Source organism: Sorex fumeus, unplaced genomic scaffold (assembly GCF_029834395.1).
Source record: "Sorex fumeus unplaced genomic scaffold, SorFum_2.1 ptg000029l, whole genome shotgun sequence".
Classification (NCBI taxonomy): domain Eukaryota; kingdom Metazoa; phylum Chordata; class Mammalia; order Eulipotyphla; family Soricidae; genus Sorex; species Sorex fumeus.
Genome location: NW_026606086.1, coordinates 19,721,214 through 19,746,592, shown reverse-complemented (window position 1 = coordinate 19,746,592; position 25,379 = coordinate 19,721,214). Strand labels below are relative to the sequence as shown.

At 61.7% G+C, this 25,379-nt stretch overlaps 1 protein-coding gene across 1 annotated transcript in view; it reads left to right on the top strand.

Annotated features, from left to right (window-relative positions):
• Positions 1-25,379, top strand: part of LOC130024690 (transmembrane protein 132C-like) — a 112,297-nt gene that overhangs the window by 53,733 nt on the left and 33,185 nt on the right. The gene's annotated exons all lie outside the window — the stretch shown is intronic.

Genomic DNA, 25,379 nt, shown 5'->3' with positions numbered 1-25,379 from the left:
GTGCATGGAAACGTGGCCCTAAACTCATTGGGTGTCCCCTAGCCGTGGCTCGTGAGTGTGGCCCCTCGGTGTGGCCTGTGAGTGTGTCCCCTGGCCCATGAGCATGGCCCCTGGCGAGTCCCGTGAGTGTGTCCCCTGGGTATGACCCATGAGTGTGTCCCGTGAGCGTGGCCCCTGGCCCATTCCCCATGAGTGTGTCCCCTGGGCAGGTCCTATGGGCGTGTCCCAAGAGCATGTCCCTGGGTGTGACCCGTGAGTATGTCCCCTGGGCATGTCCCGTGAGTGTGGCCCCTGGCCCGTGAACATTGCCCCAGGCGTGTCCTATGGCCCTGGCCCATGTCCCATGAATGTGTGTGTCCCATGAATGTGTCCCCTGGCGTGTCCTGTGAGTGTGTCCCCTGGTGTGACCCATGAACGTGTCCCCTGGCATGTCCCATGAATGTGTCCCCTAGCGTGTCCCATGAATGTGTCCCCTGCATTTTCCATGAGTGTGTCCCCTGGCCTGTGAGCGTGGCCCCTGGTGTGTCCCATGAGCATGTCCCCTGGCCTGTGAGCGTGGCCCCTGGCGTGTCCCATAAGTGTGTTCCCTGGCGTGCTGTGTGCATGTGCCCCTCCTGCTGGCCGTCAGCCCCTGCAGGCACACTTGTGGTCCCTCCGCTCACCTGCCCTGCTCTTGAGTTCACCTCTTGGGCTCTCCCGAGCTCCTGGGTACAGCTCAGCCCCCCATGGTTTCAGGCAGCTCCTGTGCTTGTGTGTGCAGCCGAGAGTGCTCCCTGCCCGCCATGTGCCTGAGAGTGCTCCCTCCCCGCCCATGCGTGTGCAGCCAAGAGTGCTCCCTCCCTGCCTGTGCATGTGGCTGAGAGTGCTCCCTCCCTGCCCGTGCATGTGCAGCTGAGAGTGCTCCCTCCCCACCCATACATGTGACTGAGAATGCTTCCTCCCCACCCGTGTATGAAACTGAGAGTGCTCCCTGCCCACCTGTCCATGTGACCAAGAGTGCTCCCTCCCCGCCCATGCATGTGACCGAGAATGCTCCCTCCCTGCCCGTGCGTGTGACCGAGAGTGCTCCCTCCCCACCCATGCATGTGACTGAAAGTGTTCCCTCCTTTCCTGTGCATGTGCCTGAGAGTGCTCCCTCCCTGCCCGTGCGTGCGGCCGAGAGTGCTCCCTCCCACCCAGTGAGGTGCTCCCTCCAGCAGAGTTGGAGGGTTTGACAACAGCACATGCGCTGAAGCCAGCACCTCCCAGTCAAAGCAGAGAACAGCCCCACACACCCCACAGCTCCCCGCACCCTTGGCCTGCCTCATCCCCTTCCCCCCCCCCCCCCCCCGCCAGCCTGAAATCCAACGAGCTCCTGGGGCCACAGCATTTGGCCGGCTGGTCCTGCCCGGGAGAGCACGGCTCCCCGAGTCCAGGCCCCCGCCCCACGCTCTGCTCTGCCAAGGTACCTTGTTTCCTGCTTGAGGGATGCTGGACGCCGTCCAGGCTCTCCTGCGTCTGTGGCAGCCACGCTAAGTATTCAGAGAGGCTGTGTGTGTGGCTTCCTGTTTCTCCTGGGGACGGGGCCTGGGGTCCCGCTGGGCCCTGAAGAGGGAACGGCCAACTCTTTCTTTCCCCTGCAAGCGCTCTGTCCTGTCTGCCTGTCCGTCGGCTAAGTGTGCTCTCCCGGACCTGTGGGGGCGTGGGTTGTTTCTTTGAGATTTTGTTTGATTTTTGTTGATTGGAGGCAACACCTGGCAATACTTGGGTTCCTCCTGGCTCTGCCCTCAGGAATCCCTCCTGGCAGTGCTTGGGGGACCCTATGGGGTGCCAGGGATCAAACCCGGGTCGGCCGCGTGCAGGGCAAGGACCCCGCCCGCTGGGCTGGTGCTGGCCTCTCCCTGGGAGCTTGACCTGCACCGTTGCACAGAGGAGTGGCGCGTCACCGTGCTCTAACTTGCTGCGTGGCTCTGCCTTGGTGCGAGTGGCCGTGGTGCAAACGTCTCTCTGGATCTTGGGTCTGTTGTCCAGGTCACTGTTAGCCTGTTGTGGCCCCGTGTGGGGCTTCCTGCCACAGGCACATGGCCACGAGCACCTGGCCTAGGGGGTTGTACACGTGGGGAGGCTTCTCCTAAGGAACAAAGTGTGTTCCTTCGTGTCCTAGCCACGGCCTCGGTTTCCCCTGGCCGCCGTCAGGGTGCTACCCACGTCTGCTGTCCCCTGCCGCTCCGCCTGTCACTCAGGGATGGCTGCGCCCCTGCCCGTCCTGGACACAGCCCTCTTATCCCCTAGCCATAGAGAAGGGAGGGCGTGCCAGCCCACTAGGTGCTGGGTGAGTGTACCCCGTTATCATACGTTCGGCCCCTCTGGCCTGCAGAGTGCCTCACCCGGGCCCGCCAGCTGCATGCGGCCTCTTGGAGTCCCATCTCTCTCAGCGTCTCCTCCCCGCGCCCCAGCACAGACGGGGCGTCCTCAGGGTTGCTGCTCCGCCTCCCCAAGAATCCCTGCCTTTAATCACTCTGTTTAGACCATTTATATTTAATGGGACTTTTGATGGATGTGTACTAAAATCGACCATCTTGCCCCTCATTTTCTTTACGATCCATCTGTTCTTATCTCCTCCTTCTCTGCTGCTGCTTTAGACGGAGTATGTATTTTTATGCTTCCATTTTTATCTCGGCTATTGACTCATTATTTACACTCCTTTCAGCCGCAAGGCGCTGCTCGGGGTTACAGAGCGGCTTTGGGTCACTGGCTCCCCTCCCCCGCCCCGAGCCCCCCACCCGTCAGCGTCTCCACAAACCAGACCTCCCCGTGCCCGTTCCGTGTCTTCCCTGGGAACCATTCATGTCCATGCCATCCCCACTGCCTCTCCATGTCGCCCCGTCGCACCCATGACCTCTCATGTCCTTCCCATGACTCCCATGCCCTCTCTGTGTCCTCCTGTGTCCTCCCGGTGCCTTCCCCATGTCCTCCCCAGGTCCCCCCCCTGTGCTCCCATGTCCTCCCCAGGTCCTTCCCATGTCCTTCCATGTCCTCCCCATGTCCTTCTCATGTCCTCCCATGTCCTCCCCATGCCCTTCCCATGTCCTCCCATGTCCTTCCTATGTCCTCCCCACATACTCCTGTGTCCTTCCCATACCTCCCTGTGTGTCCTGCCCATGACCCTCTCTCCCTCCTGCACCCTGGGCACCGCCACTCACATGGGGCCCTGCGGGTGTCTGGCACCAGGATGCCACATGCCAGCCACTCCCGACTTGGATCCCAGGGAGAAAGAAGCCCCAAATCTCAATGGACTTCACATCCATCGTGAAACTTCTGGGCCATGGTGTGATCCCAGGCCCACAGCTGCCCGGGGGTAGCCTCCGGGTAAGGAGGGCATGGAGGTCCCTGGGTTCCCATATTCCAGGGGGCTCCCTGGGTTCCCGCGTCCTGGGGGGGGGGGATCGCTGGGTTCCCGCATCTCCAGCCCACAGGGCCCCAGGCATCTGCACGGAGACCAGGTGTCTGCACCCAGACCAGGCCAGGCCAGGGAGAGGAAGAGATGTTGGAAGCCCCCCATGCCGACCCCCCAAAGGCGGCTCCCCGACGATGCCAGAACGCCCAGCCAGGCAGGGGGCACAGAGCCACCAGAGTGCGAGCATCACCCACCCCTGCCCAGCCTGCCCGGAGCATGTGAGATAAGGAGCAGCCTCTGGCCTCCGTGCCCCTGCCAAGGGGAGAAAACTCACACACTCACACACACACGCTCACACACACCCTCACACACATACACTTATATACAAACACATATACACATGCTCACACACACGCTCACACACGCTCACACACATGCTCACATACATGTTCACACAATCACACATTCTCACACACACTCACATGCTCACACACTCAGACACATGCTCACACACACTCACGCTTACACACACACTCACTCTCACACTCACATACATATGCTCACACACACGCTCACACACACTCACACACTCAACACATGCTTACACTCACACACTCAATACACTTATACTCATACTCTCACACACATGCTCACACACATATACTCAACACACGCTCATGCACACTCACACACATACACTCACACACACTCTACACATGCTCACACTCAACACACTCACTCACACACTCACATACACACATGCTCACACACATACACTCAACATACTCACACACATACACATGCCCACACACACATATACTCTGCACACTCACACACACTAACATGCACTCACATATGCACACTCACACACATGCTCAAATACACACATACACGCTCACACACATGCACTCAACACACTCACACTCACACACACGTTCACACACAAATGGTCACACATGCTCACACATTCACACACACATTCACACATACATGAGTGTGTGACTGTGTTTATGTGTGTGTGAATTCACACACACATAAACACAGTCACACGCTCACACACGGTCACACGCTCACATACACTCAAACACATACACTCACACATTCACACACACATATACATGCTCACACACTCATACATCCACACACTCACACATGTTCACACGCTCAGATCAGTACACTCACATACACACTCACACACTCACACTCTTAAGACGATTCTGGCTCCCCTCAGGAAACTGTGCCTGTGAGGTGGGTCTTTGTCACCTCGTCAAGGCAGAACATCCTCCTCAAATCTTCAGACCAGCCCTTCCCTAGTGTGCAGTCTGCCCCGCTGGTGCCCGCTAGACTCTGCCTCCCTCGTCTCGGCTGCCCCGGGCAACTTGGTGACAGCCTTCCTCGCCTCCCTCTCCCGCTGGTGCTACCCCTGAAAGGTGCTCTGCTGCAGAAGGAGTTGCAGTAAGAACCAGTCAATAACACACGCACATGCCCCGAGCAGCCCTACTCACCCAGAGCTGGGTGGCTTCTCCTGCCTCTCAGGCAGCTCTGTCCTCTTCAGACCCCTTCTTGGAGGCTGATGGAGCCCCACCTCCAGCGTGGGTGGCAGGGGAGTACAAGGGCGCCGCCCTCCTGGCAGACTCGGGCACTGCATCCCAGTGGTAATTCCCAGAACAGAACGAAGGGGGTGGCCTCCTAGAGCCAAGGCCCCGTGGCCCCCAGGGTCACTTGCTCATATCCTCCCCGAGGGGATTCTTACAGCTGCTTCCTTATTTGCTCACCCGGATCCAACCTCGTGCTCTGCTTCTCAGTAGAGGGCCCGGAACTTGCTGCTGGCCTTGTCCACACCTGCCTAGGCCAAGCCGGGTAGAGGTGAAGGGAAGCCACCAGTCCTCATGCTTGTGGCCTGTGCCCACTGACATCTCCAGCCAAGGCCTGGGCTCGGCCCGCTGGTCTCTTCCAGCGTCTCCATTGCCCGTGGACTCGCATGGGAACTACTGCTTCTCACTCGGGGCGTGTGTGCGTGCAGAGAGTGTGGTTCTTTTGTTTTGTTTTGTTTTGTTTTGTTTTTGGGTCACACCTGGCGATGCTCAGGGGTTACTCCTGGCTCTGCACTCAGGAATTATCCCTGGCGGTGCTCAGGGGACCATATGGGATGCTGGGGATCGAACCCGGGTCTGCCGCGTGCAAGGCAAAGGCCCTACCCGCTGTGCTATTGCTCCAGCCCCGAGAGCGTGACTCTTGGACAGACATCCCAGCGGCAAAGGCCTATGGCCAGGCCGGTGGATGGTGTCTGGAACACTCAGGGTTGGAGCCCTGGAGCCCAGGCCAGCCTCACCGTCCACCCCGACTCCGCCGGCCACTCTGGGTCCTTGAGGTGCCATCCTGGGCGAGACAGGTGTTCATCCATGGACTCAGCAAGGCAGGAAAGCCTGAGGGCTGCAGGCCCCCAACCCCTCATCCCGACCCCCAGCCCCTCATCCCCTGACGCACACTCACCACCTCATCCCTGAGCCCAGGGGGCGGCAGGCAGGAGAGTGCAGGTCAGACCCTGAGCCTTGGCCTAACCTGCACCGGCATTGCCCTGCCCCCTCTGAGGGGTGCCTCCCCTCCCACTGGGGCTCTTTGCACCCACCGGTGTCCCCGACCTGTCCTTTTCACCGTGCTGGGGCCGGGGGCCATACTCCAGGACTCTGTGTGGACAGGCCCGTGCCCCGGGCCACCGCCCCCGAGGCAGGGCAGGGGTCCAGAGCTTCCTTGCTGGCCCTCCTGGGCCTGGTCCTAATTGCAGCTCTCTTGGGGCTCTGGGGCTGTGAATTATTCATGGTGCTGTAATGTTTATGTGATCAGAGTAATTATTATAATTATGCATTGTGAATTTTCATAATTAATGACCTCACTCAGCCTTCACTTGGCACAGAATATTTCCAGAAGGGTGACGCGCTCTCCAGGGGACGGCGGTGAAACACGGCGGCCCAGCAGACCATCAGTGGGCAGAGGGCATGTGCCAGGCATTGGTCACCTGACACGGGTGGCCCTGGGTTAGCTGGCTGTCGGGGTGACCGTTCCCCGGGCACCCCTGCACCTTCTTCTGTCCCAGGTCACGCAGTCCCAAGGCCGACACATCTTTGTGGCCCGATGGCCATGTCTTGTGGTGGTCACTTTCATGCTGGATTTCCTGTGTCAGAAACAGCAAGTCTCTGTGCTGGGGGGACAGCCGGGCTGGGGCTGTGGGCTCAGAGGGGCCTTAGGTGGGGGCACCTGACGCTGCCCACCCACGGGTTATTGGACCTCCCTTGGTCATGCAGGAAGCATGTCCTGGCATGCTGGCCACACCTCACCCTGCCTGGCTGCCTTCATTACCACTGATGCCCCGTAGCCGTGTGGGTCCCGGGTCGCTGGCTGCGGGGTGGCCGAGGACTCTGCTTGGGAGAGGAAATATGGAACAGTGCCCCGCCAGCCCACGGCTCAGGAATGCGCGGTCTGCCCACGTCCCCCCGCCCCACTGCTCAGAGTGGACGCGTGTCCTCAGATCCTCGTGTGTCCCGCGGCTCATGGTCATTTGATGCTTAAGGCGAGAGCGAGGCCAGGGAGAGGGGCTCGGCAGCCATCCCCAGGTGTGCTCACGCTGTGGGGTGGAGCCTGGTGACCCACCCGGAGCGCCCTGCCCCGTCCGCCCTGTGAGGCCGGGGCCCTGCTGTCACTGTGTCCCATCCCCGGCTGGGGGTCATGCTTAGAGCCTGCGTGCATGAAGGGCCAGCCCCCTACTCCAGGACCCCAGAGCTCAGCTGGTTCCATCTCCTCCAGGACGGCCAGGGCCCTGTGTGGAGGCGGGGCTGGTCCCTTATTCCTGGGCCCATGGAAAGGGCTGGGCGGGCAGGGCTGGGGGGTCTTGCCCCATGCGTGTCCCCATCAGCCCGCCCAGCCCGGACCTGGGGGTGTGGGGGAGAGACACCCCCAGCCAGGTGTGAGCGCAGACACAAAATCCTGGCTCTCTCGGGGACCCTCCGTGGGCTGTGCCGTCGTCACGTGCAAGGCGGGAACGAGGCCATGCACTCCTGGAATCTCCCAATCCAGATGTTATGAATCCTTCATCCAGTTTTAATATACCTCTAAATTATTCCTCCATGCCTATTAATAATTAAGGAAAGCAAAAAACGGAATTATCTCCTAATGGCGTCGTGGCTTCTCTGCTGCTTCTCGGAGTCGCTTGTTCGGGGGGCGTTTCCCACTGGCTGGGCGCTTCAGAGCAGCCCACCCGGGGCCAGGCCCCCCCAGCCCGCCTGCGTCAGCCTTCCCGAGTAGGGCGCTCAGGGCCGTGGGCAGGCCTGGGACCTGCCACAGCCTGCGGGGAGAGGCCGTCTGGTCAGGCCCCCCCCCCCCGTCAGGCCCCCTCATCACCCTCCCCCCACCCCATCAGGCCCCTGGTCAGGCGCCCCACCCCGCACCCCCCGTCCCCCGCGCTATCCGTCCTGGCTGCACCACCCCTCAGGGCGCCCTCCCTGCCCTGACGCTTTGGTAACCCTGGGCCAAGTCAACCCCGGGAGCCAAGGCGGGCAGGGGTGTCCAGGGGGTGGTTCCCACGGGCTCAGCTTCACCGCCCCCTCCCCCACGGAGCCGGGGCACCTGCTGGGCCCTGAGACCCAAGACCTGAGACCGGAGACCTGACCAGGAAGGCTGGGGAGGGGCCGAGTGAACTGACTTGTCTCAGGGTGGGGCTTGTTTTCTGGCTCAGGGGGAACCTTGTCTTAGCTGGGGGTGGGGGGCAAGGTAAGCGCCTTCACCCTCCCCCCTCCTGGTTTGGGTCTGTGTTTCTCCCTCCCTTCCCCCTCCCTCCTTCCCTGTCTCTCTTCCCCTCCCTTCCTTCCTCTCTTCCTCCCTTCCCCTCTCCCTCTCTTTCTCCCTCTCTCTCTTCCTCTCCCTCTCTCTCTCCATCTCTCTCCTTCTCCCTCTTCTCCCTCTCTCTCTCCCCCTCTCCCTCCATCTCTCTCTCTCACTCCCTCTCCCTCTCTCTCTCTCTCCCCCTCTCCCTCCCTATCTCTGCTCCACTTTAACCCGTTCCCAGGGACTGACCCTAGTTCCCCCAGCCCCAGGTGTGCTGAGGGTCACCTCTGCGAACCCGCTGCTGACCGCCGACGCTTGCAGCTGGAACCATTTCCTCGGAGCAGAGGGCTCTGCAGGCTCTGGGTTCCGTGTCCAGATGACAGAGGGGCGTGTGGCCGTGGGGATGCTGTAGACCGGGAGGAGCAGGCAGGCGCCCGCAGGGCTGAGGGCCGGGAGTGGCCGAGCCTCTTTGCCTCGGTGCCCAGAACGAGTGTCCCGCCCCGAGTCCAGAGGGGACCGAAGTGGCAAACACTGCAGTCCTGAGTCCCGAGGAGCGAGTGTAAGTCAGGCCACGCACGGGCCCACGGAAGGCGGGCGTGTGACATCAGCACAATCCAGAGCTAATTACATCCTTAATTACAGCATCGGATCGAATTAGGGGACGTCAGCCGGAGCGTGATTGAGCCCCTGATGAGATCATGTCTGTCGCCGACAAATTGCCTGACATTTTTCAAACAAAACTTTGCACAGAAGCCAGAACTTGGCTGGTCCGAGGCTTCACCGCTGACAGGAGGTGCGGACCGGGGGTGGCCGTCCCCAGGTGCCCATGGTCAGGCTGAGCCCAGCTCCGGGACAGCCATGAGGGGGCGGGCGAGCCAAGTGGGGGGGGACGAGCTGGGCAGGACAAGAGTCAGGGACAGGCCTCCCGGTCCCCCTGCCAGCCCAGCACGGCCATGGCAGGAAGGAGTGCTAGACCCCCGTGCTCAGCCTAAGCCATGCCAGCTGGACCCTCCAGAGGGGCTTATTGGGGTCAGGGGGAGCGCAGGACAGCCAGCGGGGAGGCCCAATGTCAGCCCTAGGGAAAGTGGGCGGGTCCCTGAGAAGGCGGACACTGTCTCCCGGGGTACAGCAGCCCCCTCCCACGCCCGCCCCCATGTGGACAGCCCGTCCTCAGCACACACACACACCCCTGCGCCCTCCCTGCCGTGCTGGGTGCTGCTGTCCACAGTGGCCTGGACAGTGATGGGGCAGATGACCCGAGCCTCTGTCTGCACAACCCCCCAGCCTCCAGTCTCCTGAGGGCAGGTCTGGTCACTGCGACATGCTTTCCTGGCCTGCCTGAGAGTGGACCCCAGAGCCGGGAGGGCATGGGGGGCTGGGCAGGAACCATGACAGGAACCGCGTGTGGGAGGGCCGCAGCCGGAAACCCGCTCTGCGCACAGGGGGTCTCCTGGCTCCGCCCCCGGCTGTCTCTGCCCCATCACGCGTAAGGAGCCAGGCACGCTGGACGTGGGAACCATCGGGGCTGCGAGGACCCCGGGGCTACCCATTTGCGCTTTCCTTCTGTTTCTGCTCAAAGCCGGGCAAATGCCCAGCGTCTGCAGCCGGCGTCTGGACTTGGGAAAGAAAGTGGCTCGCCGGGGAGCAGCGGGGAGCTGGGATTAGCCTGGCCGGGGACCAGCTCCCGGGGCTGAAGAGACTCGCTGGGAGCAGAGGGCAGGGCCCTCCCGGCTGGACACGGGCAGCCCCTTCCCGCCTTCCCCTGGGCCAGGTCAGAGCCCGTGATGACCTCGGATCTGTAGACACAGCGGCACTGGGGCCCGCCCCCTGCTCTGAGGGGCGTCTGCACTTAGGGGGGGCCGCAGCCCCCCACAGACCAGAGACGCTGCTCCAATGCTGGAGTCGGGTCTCCGGGAGGCTCTGGGAGAGCAGAGAGCCGGGAGCCGGGAGCTCAGGAGCGTGTGTGAGTGTGCATGTGTGTGCACCCGCCTGTGTTCATCTGTGTGCACACACACGCGTCCATCTGTGGACAGGCATGTGTGCACATACATCTTTATGCATATGTGTGCACACGTGCCTGTCCATATGAATGTGTGTTACCCATTGTGTGCATAGGTGCACGTATGCCCATCGTATGCATGTGTGTCCATCTGTGCATACATGTGCAAGTATGCCCATCGTCTGCATATGTGTGTGTCTGTGTCCATCTGTGTGCTACATGTGTTCATCTATGCGTGCACACATGCATGTGTCCACTTGTGTACATGCACTTATCTGCACCACATGTATCACCTGTGTTCTTGCACTTGTATGCACACGATGTGTCCATCTTTGGACACATACCCATGTGCCCGTGTGTCCATCTGTGTACACGCATCGTGTGGGTGTGCACGCACATGCACACTCATCTGTGTGTTCACATATATGCATCGTGTGTGGGCGTGTGCTCACCTGCACGCGTGCCTGGCATGCATGCGTGTGTGTCCCCTGTGTGTGCCCGTGTGCATGCATCTTTGCGAGTGAGCATGTGTGACTGTTCCTCAGGCTCGGCACCGTCTGCCCAGCCTCCCAGGGGCCGCCTCTGGCTCAGGAGACAGACCCCGCCCTGAGGCAGGCAGGCCTGCTGGGGCAGCGCCCACTCCGAGCTGCCCGCCCTGTCGAGGGAGAGAAGGGGGGCATCAGCCACCCCCTTCTCCACAGTGTCACAGAACAACCCGGGCAGGGGCTGGGAGGAGCCAGGCTTCTGGAAGTTTCTCGGTGGGGCGGGGTGCCAGGGCCCTGGCAGCTGTCGTGTCTGTGGGAATCAGCCGGTCAGCGCAGCAGCAGGTCAGGAGGGCTGCTCGGAGGGCTTAGCAGGGCCGGCGAGAGCTGGCAGGGGGCGCCCTCCTCCTCCCCCTCCTCCCCTTCTCCCCCTTCTCTTCCTCCTCTTCCTCCTCCTCCTCCTCCCCCTCCTCCCCCTTTTCCCACTCCCGTCTCCCGTCAGGGTCTGCAGGTTGACAGGTGCCCTCCCGGGCCAGCCTCTGCCCCTCAGCTCAGGTCAGGGTCAGGGTCCTAGCAGTGCTCACCACATCTGCCTACACGGCCAGCTTTGGACACACACTCATGCACACTCACGGACACTGCACACAAACACACGTGCACACATAGCTACACACTCACACATTCCTACACACACAGTCACACAGACACGTGCACACACACACTTGAACCCAGTACCGCCTTGCAGCCTCTCTTCCCCGTCCCTCCCGGCGGGCAGGCGCCTCTGTCCCCGGCCTGGCTGGCCGTGACGGGCGGGCGGGGCTGGGCGTGGGAATCCCGCTCGGGCTGCAGCCCCCCAGCTACGGGCTTTGTGTCCCGAGGGCTGAATCATGGGGGCTGGCGTGCCCAGGCTATTTATAGCTGGTCACTGGGTGCCAGGCTTTGTTCCCCTGCAGGACGGGCGACACCCCACGCAGGAGTCCCAGCCGGACCCTCCCGGTCAGTAATTACACGGCCGGGCCGCCTCCTATTCAGCCCCGTTGCTATTTCCGGCGGCGCGCTCGGGAAAGGTTGGGGAGCCCTCCTTCGCGGGTGCATGGCGGGAAGGGCATGGGCACCGTCCCCCCCTGCTCTCCGTTGCTCCCTGCCTGCACCCCAGTCCAGAGGGACTTCCAGGTGAGGCGACCCAGCAAGGCCTCTGCCCTCCCGGGCACCGCACCTGGGGCACAGCGTCGGGGCCCCTGAGAGCAGCCCCCAGAGTGGTCTGGCGGGATGTGTGTCACCGCGGCTACCCCCCAGCCTGTGGGCACTCGAGTGCAGGAAGCGGTGCCCGGGACACAGTGCTCAGTGTCTGTGTGACTGTGTATATGAGTGTGTGTGAGTGTGCATGCATGTCAGTGTGAGCATATATGTATGTGTATGAGTGTGTGTGAGTGTGTGTTTGCATGTGAGTGCTTGTGAGTGTGTATGTGAATGTGTTGTGTACATGAATGTGTCAGTGTGGTATGAGTGAGTGCGTGTGAGTGTGTATATGAGGGAGTGTGAGTGTATTTGCATGTTTGTGAGTGTGAATATGATTGTGTGTCTGACTGTGTGTATAGAATGTAAAAGTATATGTAAGTGTGCATATGAATATGTGTATGAGTGTGAATGTTTGTATGTATATGAGTGTGTGTGTGAGTGTATGAGTGTGAGCACCTGTGTGTATATGAATGTGTGTCTGTGTGTATGAGTGTGTGTTTGTGTGTTTATGAGTGTGTGGGTGTGAGTATTATGAGTGTGAATGTGGGTGTGTCTGCATGTTGTGTGTGTGGATGAGTGTATGCATGTGTGAGTGTATGTTGTGAGTGTGTAAGTCTGTGGGTAGGGTCCTGCCCTCTGCCTGCCTGAGGGCGCCTGGGCGAGTCCTTCCTGGGTTGTGGGGGGTACCCTGCTGAGGGCCCGGTCTGAGGGCAGTGGGCGTCTCGCCTGATTCTGTAAAGATGTTGCTGGTTTAAGCGATTAGCGTGAGCGCCTCCGGCAGCTTAGCGGGATCAAGGAAGGTTCTGGAGCCCTGGCTTCTCCCCGCCGGGAGGCGTTCCTGAAACTTCAGCCTCCTGCCGCGGTCCCGCCTCCAGAAACTCAGCTTCCCTGCAGCCCAGGCTCGGCGGCTCAGAGACAAGGACCCCCCACGCGTCTCTTTTCCCGCAGCTGGGGGCTCTGAGCCGTGCGTGTGTGAGGGTAGCTGGGGCCCTGGCCCGAGCTGAGACCCCCACCCCGTGGGAGCGACTCCCCCTCGTGCTCAGGCTGGCTTCAGCTGGGGAACTTTCACTGTGGTGGGCTTGGCGTTTAGTGTTTGATAGATAAAGCGCGACTAGTGTCCACAAGTCTCCTGGGTCAGTAAGGGGCAGCGGTGGGCGCTGTACGGTCCAGCAGATGCAGAAAGGTGGGTGCAGGGGCCCGGGGTCCCAGGGGATGCGCCTTCCCAGGCTGCGCTCTGCCCAGCACTGAAACAGGACTCAGGATCTTGGGGTCCAGCACTCAGGCCTGCTGCTGGGAGGCTGCGGCCTAACCCCCCGGCCCTGTGCCTCAGGGACTTCTCGGGGACTAAGTCCATCTGGGCGAGTCACGGGGTCCCCAAGGTCTGTTGTAGAAGGGATATCACATCGTTATAGCACTGTTGTCATGTGGAGGACGCTGTCAACTCGAGCTCACTGCAGTGAGTGAGTCTGTGGGTCAGCAGGAAACTCAGGCCCAGCCCACAGACCCACACCCACACGGTGGTTTGAACTACTAGGAAATGTTTCTCAGGACCATGGGTGCCGGGGAAGCCCGCCCTTCCCTCCTCTCCTTGTGGCTGCTTAGAGAGTCGGTGTGATGGCTGGGCCTTCACAGCCCTCTGGGACCACGAGGTCGACATTGCAGGCAGAGAATGGCATATGTGTCTCTCCCGCTGTGGAATTTCAGCCCTCCCTGGACAGCGGTAGGGCATTTGCCTTGCACGCAGCCAACATGGCTGACCCGAGTTCGATTCCTCCGCCCCTCTCGGAGAGCCCGGCAAGCTACCAAGAGTATCTTGCCCGCAGGCAGAGCCTGGCAAGCTCCCCGTGACGTATTCGATATGCCAGACACAGTAACAACAAAGTCTCCAATGGAGACGTTACTGGGCCCGCTCGAGCAAATCGATGATCAACGGGAGGGCCTGGACACCTTTATTCTGTGTCTGCATTCCACAGTCCACGCCCCCTGGGTACTGGCCCCCATCTCAGTCCACGCCCCCTGGGCACTGGCCCCTGTTTCAGTCCTCACACCCTGGGTACTGGTCCCCGCCTCAGACTCTGGGTACTGGCCTCTGTCTCAGTCCATGTCCCCTGGGTACTGGTCCCTGTCTCAGTCCCTGGGTACTGGCCCTCGTCTCAGTCCCTCGGTACTGGCCCCCGTCTCAGTCCTTGGGTACTGGTCCCCACCTCAGTCCACGCCCCCTGAGTACCGGTCCCTGTCTCAGTCCATGCCCCCTGGGTACTGGCCCCCGACTCAGTCCCTGGGCACTCAGTCCCCGTCTCAGTCCATGCTCCCTGGCTGTTGCAGGACACAGACTCCCAGGGTCTAGTCCTGCCGAGTGCTCGCAGGTCTCCGGGTCCCGCTCTCCAGCCCACCATGCCCGCCCCACGCCTCCCCGTCAGCGTCCTGCCTTTGGCCCGGGAGCTGTGCAGGTGGGGTCCTCGTGGTCCTTCCCCCACCGTCTCCCCCACTCCTATCCCTCCCCAGCTTGCCGCCCGTGCTCTGTGCTCTCCGCAGCGTGGGGTGCCGGGGCTGGCTGAGCTCCGCGGCCGGGCCCTTTAAGAGCGCAGGCCAGCTCAGTGCAGATGGCCAGGTCCAGGCTGCGGGCGTGATTTATACGGGAAGCTGTCAGGGGTGAAAGGCAGGGCCCCTTTTCACTGGATCCCATGGGAGCTTTGAAAGCCACGGCTGCTGGCGGCTCAGCTGGGCCCCTGGGACAGACCCCCCCCTTCACCCTTGTTGCCGGGAGGCGGCTGGGGGTGCATGAATGCGCCTCAGTTCCGGACCTCGAGACGAGATGTGCGCAGGGGAAGGAGCAGGCCCTGCTTAGACCAGGGCGTGTGTGTGTGTGGGGGGGGGGTTTGTCCTGCAGCCCCGCCCCCGGCTGGGTCTCTGCTGTACCCGCCAGCCCCTCCCACCCTGACACCTTCAGAGCTGCCTTGGGTGGAGGCCAAGGGGCCTGAGTTCTCCAGCACACGGCCAGGCCCCTGCCCAGGGCTCCTGGGCTCGGGCTGCTGGGGTCTCTGACGTGGACGTAGCCCATCCCCTTCGGCCTCGCTGTGGGCATCTGTGTGAGTGGTGAGAGCAGCAGAGCCGGCCGTCTGTGAGATCAGCATCACATGTGGGGTCCAGCCCCCAAGCTCTGCCCCGCCAGGCTCCTGGGCTGTGGGGGGGGCTGTGCAGGGCGGAAGGGGATCCCGCGCCACAGGGAAGGCGGTGGGGGGGGGGGGGGAAGCGGGCCAAAGGAGCGAGTGAGGGCAGGTGCAAGGGGCCAGAAAGGACACGGGCTGGGACTGGGCTTCCTGCAGAGGCACCGTGAGGCTGCGGGGGTCACGGGAGGCCAGGGCTGCACGCCCCTCGCTCCCACACTCAGGGTAGACTTGGCACCAGGCTGTTCGTAACCGCCCCCCCCCCCAATTTTCGAGATGCATCTGCCCTGCAAATCTCCAGGCTGAGTCGCAGTGCCCGTCAACGGGGGTCTTGGGAGGTGCCCCCGCTCTGCCTGCCCCTGCCAGGCCCTCCCAGGAGAGGGGCTTGAGGGTCCTGGGCGGGACTGGCACAGATGTCCTGAGCTCCCAGGCACAGACGGTCAGCCCCGCGTCTACTCTCTGCGCGCCGCTGCCTGGGGCTGCTGGAGGCGGCCTTGGAGGGGCCAGGGCCGAGGGACGGCAGCACTGTCCAGATGACCGGGCAGGCTCCCTCCTTCCCACAGCGGCGCTGGGCAGCTCTGTCCTCTCCCTGCCTCACTCTCTTCCCGGACCACTCCCCCAGGACCCCTGTGCATGGGCTTGCACTGGGGCTGACGACCTCCGTGCTGGCAGCCAGCCCCAGAGGTGGCTGACCTGTCTGCGTAGGACAAGGAGCGGATCCAGATGGCAGAGGCCCCGCTTCCTCCCCCTTGATGGACAGAGGCCCCGCCTCCTTTCTGTCGTAATAGGCATAGGCTCCGCCCCTTTTCCTTAAATGGGCAGTGGCCCACCCCTTTCTTCCCGTATGAACGGAGGCCCCACCCCTTTCATCCTGTATGGAAGATGCCACGCCCCTTTCTCTTGATGGCAGAGGCCCCGCCCCTTTGTCCTTAAATAGCCAGAGACCCGCCTCTTCGTAGATGGGCAGAAGCCCCGCCCCTTCCCTCCATGGTGGACAGAGGCCCCGCCCCTTTCTTCCCCGGTGGACGGAGGCCCCGCCCCTTTATTCAGTGACGTACAGAGGCCCCACTCCTTTCTTCTTGGTGGACAGAGGCCCTGCCCCTCCTTCTTCCTTGCTGCCCCCCTCCTTCATGTGATGTCCGAGCAACTTCTGTGGTGTCTGGAACCCGAAGGAAGCTGGGCAGAAGGTCAGAGCCATGCCGGGCTTTGGGGACACCTTTGGGGCCCTGCAGCCTGCCCGGAGACCCCGGCCCCACGCCCATGTCCATCTAGGACGGCGTCTTAGCTGCAGCCAGCACGCCCCTGTCCACTGTGGTGCCCAGTCTGCACTGGAACTGTCTGCCCCCGCTCTGCAGCCAGCAGGTGCTGGACACTGGCACTTCCTGGCCAGTAGTGGCCATCGTGCCTGCCCTGGGGCCAGCAGCCCAGGCTCCCGTTCCTGGAAACCAGGCCTATGTCTCCGTCCATGGTTGGCGGCCGTCAGCTGCCAGAATCTTCTGCAGAGGCGGGCCTCACGCTCCGCTCTGAGCTCTGCATCCAGCTCCCTTCCCAGCCCGTATTTTCCCGTTTGCTTCATTTTTCTTGTTTTAAATTTATTTAATCTTCCTGTCCTGTCAGCATCTTTGTGAGTCCTTTTCGGAAAAGACAGGATCTAAGAAATTAGTAAGTAGGCATTCACATATTTCTTGTGTAAAGGATTAATAAAAACTTTACCAATTTAGCTGAGGATAATTACTGGTATACATCATGTCCATTTTTTGTTTAACACAAAAATCTAACTTTCCTCCTCTCCTGTTCATCTCATCGTGCACGGCCTGTCCTCTCTGACCCGCTGTGCTTCTCCCACGGGGGGTGTAATTCATCATTTGGATACGGGAGTTAAGATGCTTCAGCTTCATGAGATACAAAATCCAGCAGTTTCTACACTCATGTTTGTGCGTGTATTTGTGCAGGCGTGCGAGCGCGCGCGCACACACACACACACACACACACACACACACACACAGCGCTTTGCCTCTGTAACTGGGAATTCCAGAAGCCAGGATTCAGCCGTGGCCGGCTCAGGAGCCCAGGGCGTGTCCCATCCTCTCTCTGGCCTCACCCTTGCTCATCCTTCAGGCGGGCAACCACAGAGACAGAGTGGACGGGTCAGCAGAGTTGGGGGGCTGTGAGTGGACCCCCTGGGGGTAAGAGAGAGCTTATTAGCGTGACAGAAATGTCACCGGACCGAGATGGTGATGGCCCAACTTGAGGAAGTTACTACGAAGTCCCTCGTGCTCGGGAACAGCATTAAGTCATCGGCAGCACCAGCTGGTTCCTGCGCTGGGCAGGGCTGTGGCCACATCCCTGACCCCGGCCCCCGCCCCACGGAGACAGAAGCAGCCCCATTCCCACAGAGCCTGCGAAGGGGGTCCCGGACCCCTCTGCTCAGGGAGACGGCATGCCGTGCCCCAGGAAAGCCAGGTGCGTGAGAGCGGCAGGTGGGGGCGTGAGTTAGCTCGCATCTCCTTGGGAGCGTGCGGGGCTAACGGCAGACAGCTGCTCCCCGTCAGCCCGCAGGGACAGGAGCAAGGATGGGAGCATGGGGAGGGGGAACGGGAGCACGTGCACGGGGGCAGGAGGCACTGCAGAGCCGGGGCTGCCTGGCCCACCTTCCAACCTGAGCTGTCCTGCGAGCCCCGGCTTTCCCCTTTGTCCATCGGTTCATCCACTCAGGGTCTTTGCTGGAGGGGGCTGCCCCCGGACAGTAGAGAGCCAGGGTGCGGCCCTCTGTGCTCCCTGCCCTGAGCTCCTTGCCCTCTGTGCTCTCCCGGTCTCTGTGCTCCCCTGGTCTCTCTTCTCTCCTGGTCTCTCTTCTCTCCCAGTCTCTGTGCTCTCTTCTCTCTTTCCTGCGCAGTTAGTGGGTTCTGTAGGGACTTGCAGGCTGTGGTGTGCAGAAGCAGGGGGTGCGGAGGACAGCTTGGTGCTGAGGTCACGGTGCCAGCTTGTGGTGCCAGGTCTGACTCTCCAGCTCGGGGTCCTGAGCCCACCCTGGGGGCTCCGACTGCTGAGTGTGAACGGATTTGACTCCCAGATGAGAAGCATGACGCTCAGAGACCCTCCTCTCCTTCCAATGCTGCAAACCACAAGGATGCCCAGTGTGCCTAGCCTGCCCAGGACAAGACCCCCCAAACGCAGGGCCCAGGAGAGCCCCAGATGCCGACACACAGCAGGCACGAGCCCGGACAGGCACCTGCTCTCCCGCCTGTTTCCTTCTGCTGCACGTGCTGGAAGCCTGCAGAGCTCCATGCTGCCCATGCTCCCCACCTCCCCATACTCCCCACCTCCCCGTGCTCCCCACCTCCCTGTGCTCCCCACCTGCCCGTGCTCCCCATCTCCCCCTGTGCTCCCCACCTCCCCGTGCTCCCCATCTCCCCTGTGCTCCCACCTCCCCATGCTCCCCATGATCCCCATATCCCCTTGCTCCCCACCTCCCCGTGCTCCCCACCTCCCTGTGCTCCCCACCTGCCCATGCTCCCCATCTCCCCCTGTGCTCCCCACCTCCCCGTGCTCCCCATCTCCCCTGTGCTCCCACCTCCCCATGCTCCCCATGATCCCCATATCCCCGTGCTCCCCACCTCCCCGTGCTCCCCACCTCCCTGTGTTCCCCATCCCCCATGCTACCCATTCCCCCATGCTCCCCGTCTTCCCATGCTCCCTGTGCTCCCCATCTTTTCGTGCTCCCCACACTCCTTGTGAACCCCACACTCCTCATGCTCCCCATCTTCCTACACTCCCCATGCTCCTCATCTCCCTGTGCTCCCCCAGCCTGCCCCTGTCCCCAGGCCTATGGCGTCTGCTCTGCACACCTGTGTCCCCAGGCTACGGGAGACCCCGCCGCCGGTTTGGGTGCTTCTCCCTGAGCTGCTCCTGACATGCCCTTGAGCTCTGGCGCAGATACCCCGGGGGGAGCTGGGGGGGGGGGTCTGCTGGGGCTTGGGCAGAGAGGGGAGTCACTCCTGCTGGAAGGGGGCAACGGAACCAGCAGAGCGTGGGGAGAAACTCCAGGCGGGGGCCGGGCCGCCTCTGTGGCCGTGGGGGCATCGTGTAGGGCAGCAGTGGCAGGACAGACCCCGCACCTCAGCGCCGGCCCCACGGCCCCACCACTCACCCCCACTGAATCCACAGCCACGTGTCACTGGGAAGAGCAGCAGGGCGGCGTGGTGACGTGTGTGCGCCCGGTGCCCGGCGGGGGTCCTCGTGGCGCAGCGGGACTGGTACCGCGTGAGTTCCGGGATGGTTGATTCTGAGTCCGTGGGTGCAGCCGCTGCCGTTGGTGCACGTTCAAATACAGGGTGAATTCCTAGTGCGCCGGCTCCTTTGTCTGCACGGCTGCCGTGCGGCCTTCCTCCTCCCAGGGTGCTCGCTCTGCTGGGGGCGGCACTGTGCCCAGCTGAAAATAGTCACCTGCCCAGACGACTTGTGACTCCACAATGACATGCCCCGCTGGCAGACTTTCCTGCTCGGGCTCCTGGAGGGTCTCCCAGGGCGCCTGTGAAGGCTGCTTGGCCACGCCCCTCGTGGTTCCCTTGCTGGGATTCTGACGCAAGGGCTGGTGGGCAGCAGCCTCGCTGTGGCCATGAGCCCCGGGCCTGGCGCTTGAGGTGGTGGCGGGGAGACCCGGGAGCTGGCCGTGGGAATGGTTTTTGGAATCGGAGGGAGCTCTGGAGAGATGCTCAAACACCCCGGGAGAGACACAGGCCACGTGCCTCCGGGTGTTGTTCCAAGCTCTGGGGAGCTGCTCGTTTATTCATATTTAAATCAATGTCATTTCCTGCAGCCTTCCTCAGAAACAGGACCGGGCTCTCTCGGCTTTCTCGTGCCCTCTCCTCTCCCTGGGTCCTGTCATTCTCGTTCCACCCTCGGGAGCAGGTGACAGTTTTCCAGGGACTCTGCGTTTCCGTTCACTGTTGTTTCATCCTCAAAACAGAACCTTGGGCTGCTGCTAAGTCGGTGACTGGTGGTGAGTTCACCCCAGAGACGGAGCCCAGACATCGCAGGCGGGGGACAGGCCAGCCCACAGCTGGCAGGGGAAGGGCGGACAGGGGACAGGCCAGCCCATAACCGGGCAGGGGGAGAGAGGATGGGGGGCGGACCAGTCCACAGCTGGCAGGAGGACAGGATGGGCCCAGGACTCTGCCCGCAGTGACCACCCGCTCTCGCTTCACGGCGAGGTCAGTGTGGGCCTAGCAGGGACTGTGGGGGCTGGAAGGTGTTTCCGGGGCGGCACGGGGCAGCGGGATGGTGGCCTTGGGAGACCCTCCGATACTGACACCCAGCCAGGGTCCTCCCAGGAAGGAAGGTTCTAGCAGCCTGCAGTGGGGTTGGAATGCCGCCACCAGGATGGGGTCAGGCCTCCCCCGCCATCCCGCACCTAGACACTCCCCCGGGACCTCAGCTCTGGGCGCCTCGGGACTGGTCACGCTGTGAGCCCCAAGGGCCTCTCTGGGCCGGTCGGGCGGGTGGCCATGCCCAGCCAGGCCGAGCAGGAAGAGCCCTGAGTTCTTGGGACCCAGCATCAAGGAGGGTGAGAGGCAGAGACCTGGAGGACCCCAGGGCCCCGCACCGCCCAGCCCACGAGGGTCTGGAGCCCGTCCCTGAGGCTCTCCCCTCTTTCCTCCCCACCTCCTCCCCTCCCCTCCCCCTCTCCTTTCCTCTACTCCTCTCCTCTCCTTGGCCTCTCTGTGTAGGCTCTGACTGCGCCTTGGCTTGGGTGTGGGGTGCAGAGGCCCCTGCAGGCCACGTTAGTCCCCCCCGCTGGGTTAATTCTCTCCTCTGAGATGAGTGTGAGGCCGTTGTCTTCCCTGCGGCTGTGAGAGAGTGGGGGCGGGTGGGGGGCTGACTCTCTCCTTGTGGGGAGCCCAGGGGCTCCAGGCCAGGCCAGTCCGGGGCTGCTCTCTCGGCAGCCTTTCCTCCACATTGTCTCGAGTTTCGGGCCGAACCGGACCCTCCGGACGGTGTGAGGCAGGGACTGCGGTTCTGCGTTGTCCCACCGATGCTGGACCCCTGTGCCCAGTGCCCAGGAGACCGGCCCAGAGGACTAGGGTCCGACCTGCCTCTGGGTCCCGCGCTCCAGCTGGGCTCTGGCTCTGGCCAGGGCAACCCTGGGGAGCCCCCCGGCCCCTGCTGTGTCCTGTGTGGAAAGAGCAGAAAGACTCGCCGGGGGGCGGGGGGCGGGAGGTCGGCTGCCTCCACGTGAGCATCACAGGCTGCCCTTCCCGGCCCATCGTCCTTTCCGATGGGGAGCGAGTGTCCAAGTGTCATTGGGACCAGAGCGCGTCTCGCATCTCCCCTCCCATGTTCTTGGTCCCGGGAAAGTGTCTCCACGTGCCCAGCTCGGCTCACTGGCTCCCTGCAGCTGGCCCGCAGGTCTGGGGAAGGTCCGGTTGCCCCTAACGGCTGCAGTCCAGGGAGAAAACGCTGCACACCACGGGAGCGCTTTCCTCTGGAGGGAAGGACGTCGCCAAGCGCCGATTTCAGTGAATTGAGATAATTGGAACTCCTAGGGCCAAGCCAGTCCCTGCAGAAATAATGCCGCCATCTGCGATGAATAGCCTCTCCCCCCCCCCGCCTCTCCCTCCTTCCCTCCCCTCCCTCCTCTCCCCCCTCTCCCCCAGCACACGCAGCCGCAGCCGTGATTCCGACTCGGCGCTAAACACTCACATTCTCTGACTTCGAGTCCCCCTGATGTTTAGATCTGATCTCCACAGAGCTAGTTTCCCCTTTGCATGAGTTCGTTTCAAAGTGTTCTGGAAACTGAGCTCATGGCTCCTAGCCTGGGGTCCCAGCCGGCACCTCCCAGCAGGTCGCCCCTCACTCAGGACCCCGCCTCCTGTGCTGACCACTGGCCCGGAGCCAGGACAGGCCCCGGCCACTCTTCCCTCCCCCAGGGCAGGTCGGGGGTCTCAGAAACATCTTGATCCCTCTGAGCGCCCCCAGGAGGGTACCTGGCTCCCCCACAGCCGTGCTCTGTGGAGCGGCCACAGTTCCCTGCAGCCCAGTTCCCGACCAGCAGTAGACCTGTGAGAGAAGGGCCTGAGCGTGGCCATGTGATGGCTGCCGATGACTCTGTCCTAGCGTCTGGCGTGAGCTCGTCCATGGGCTTCATGTGTCCTGGCGAGGAGGGGCACAGGCCTGCAGTGAGAAGGCTCGGGGTGGAGAGCACCTCTCCCTGGTCAGGGTCCGCCAGGAGGGGCCCACCCTGCCCCCTGCACCTCCTGCCTCCTAGCCAGCTCTTGCCGCTCCCCGGGGACAGGGCTGGAGAAGAATTGAGGCTGTCTTGTGCGTCAGTTACTATCCTGCCTGCTGGTTCCAGTCTTGTGCCAAACTGTCCATCTGTCCATCCCTCTATCCTTCCACCCATCGCTGTCACCCAACATGCATCTTCCTATGTATCCATCTCTTCGTCCGTCTCTCCATTCTTCTGCCTACCCCTCCATCACACATTCATCCATCCACCCACTTGTCAGTCACCCACATCTGCACCCATCGGTCCCACCTTCTGTCTTCTGCATCCATTCACCCACCCAGTCGTCAGTCAGACTTATACCCACCATCTGTCCACATAACTATCCACCCTCCACCCATCCCTCCTTCATCCTTCCATCCACCCACCGATTTCTCCATCCAAACACCCATCGCTCCATCCACTCAACAACCAAGATCCATTCACCCACATATCCCTCCCTCCACCCACCCATCCACCCATCCATCCATCCATCCATCCACCCACCCATCCATTCATCCCTCCATCCACCCACCCATTCATTCATACATACATACATACATACATCCACCCATCCATCCATCCACCCATCCCTCCTTCATCCCTCTATCTACCCACCAGTCATCATCCATTCACCCACCTATCCATCCATCCACCTATCCATCCACCTATCCATCCATCCACCCACCCATCTATCCATCCACCCATCCATTCATCCACCCATCCATCCATCCATCCATCCACCCATCCATTCATCCCTCCATCCACCCACCCATCCATTCATACATACATACATACACCCATCCATCCACCATCCATCCACCCACCTATACCTCCATCCACCCACCCATCCCTCCATCCACCCACCCACCCATCCATCCATCTATACACCCACCTATCCCCCATCCACCCATCCATCTATTCACCTACCTATCCATCCACCCACCCATCCATTCACTTACCCACCCATCCCACCATCCCCCATCCATCCCTCCATCCAACCACCCATCCCTCCATCCACCCAACAACCATCATCCATTCACCCACATATCCCTCCCTCCACCCACCCATCCACCCAACCCTCCTTCATCCCTTTATCCATCCACCAACCATCATCCATTCACCTACCTATCCCTCCATCCACCCACCCAACCATCCACCCATCCCTCCTTTCACCCACCCACCCACCCATCCATCCATTCACCCATCCATCCATTCATCCATCCATCCATCCCTCCATCCATCTATCCCTCCACCCACCCATCCATCCATCCATCCATCCACCCATCCATCCATCCATCCACCCACCCATCCATCCATCCACCCACCCACCCATCCATCCATCCACCCACCCACCCATCCATCCATTCATCCATCCATCCATCCACCCATCCATCCACCCATCCATCCCTCCTTCCACCCACCCACCCACCCATCCATCATCCATTCATCCACCCACTCACCCATCCATCCACCCACCCATCGTTCCATCCACCCATTCATCCATCCACCCATCCATCCACCCACCTATCCCTCCATCCACCCAGCTAGCTATCCACCCATCCATTCATCCATCCACCCATTCATCCACCCACTCATCCATCTATCCATCCACCCACCCAACCTTCCCTCCATGCATTCGTCTCTCCCTCCACCCACGCATCCCTCCCTCCATCCATCCACTCACCCACCCACCCACCCACCCATCCATTCATCTACCCACCATCTGTCCCTCCACCCAAACACCCATCCCTCTCTCTCCACCCATCTACCCATCGATCCCTCCACCCCATCCTCATTTTTCAGTCCATTTGTGGAAACTGAAACTCCAAGAGGGGAAGGATTCGTCCAGTATCCCAGGACTGCTGTGCTGACCTCCTCCATGTCTCTGTGGTCCCCTCCCTCCCTCTCCTTGTCCCAGACCCATCCCGGTTTCACTGTCCTTCCCTGCTGGGCCCAGGTGCAACTCCCTTGCACCACGACAGTCCTCAGTTGCTCCCCAGGAAGGCTTTTGCTGGGCATTTTGGTTCCAGGTGGTGGCTGAGAGCCGCTTGTTTGGACAGTGGCGAGTTCTGGGGGGACACCAACAGCCCTGAGACGTAGCTCAGAGAGAGCAAACAGCATCTGCTTCCCAGCAAGAGGTTTGTTTTTAGGCTTTTCTTTTATCTTTTTTTTAAAGTAAAAAGACAAAAAGATATGGGAGAGAAGGAGAGCTTGTGTGCAGCCAGGTAGGACGGGCTGTGGTAGCAGGGGGCCTTGGCTTCCCGGCTCTGCGGGTGCCCTGGGGCTCCCTCTCCTACAGGCGCTCCCCGGGAGCTGCTGGAGGGGGATAGACCCTTGGGGTAAGAGCCTCCGCACGCACGGCCATTAGCCCACCGGCTCTGCAAACTGTCACAAGGCGTCCCACAGCGTGCTTTGTTCTCAGGATGCCAAAATGAGGCCTCTGTGGGACAGGCACCCGGCAGGGACGGGAAAGGCGCCAACCTGGGTCTGACGGCAGACGGACAGAGTGACGGGCTGACAGAGGAACAGGCTCCTGCTCCTCGGGGTCCCCTAGGAGACCACCCAGCCGCGTTCCGTCTCAGGGCAGGCTGTGGGGCAAGGTCCCCCTGGAGCTTGCCAGGTGAATAGTTATTTCTCGTGGGCAAACGCTTTCTTGTAAATATCGCATCGGGACCTGAAGTCGTGTCGGATTCCTTGCGAGCGTTTTCCGACGTTCCCTCCGGTCTCGGCTCCATGGTGTGGCCCTGCGTGGCCGGCTCTCCCGGCTCTGCCTGACGTGCTCCAGGCATCTCCATGTCTGTGGGAACGTGTCTCGCTCGCAGACTAGCAGCCCTGCTGGCTGTTCCCTGTTACGTGGCTCAGCCAGGAACTATATTTAAGCTCAGGCAAACAATCGACACACTGCGGCTCTGCACGGGGAGCCGCGAGCGCTGGCCTGTCCGAACCTTGGGACATGCCCCATCCAGGTGTGTCCACCCAGGAGCCAGAGCACACGCTGCCAGGGTCACCCCTGAGGGTTCCAGCCCAGCAG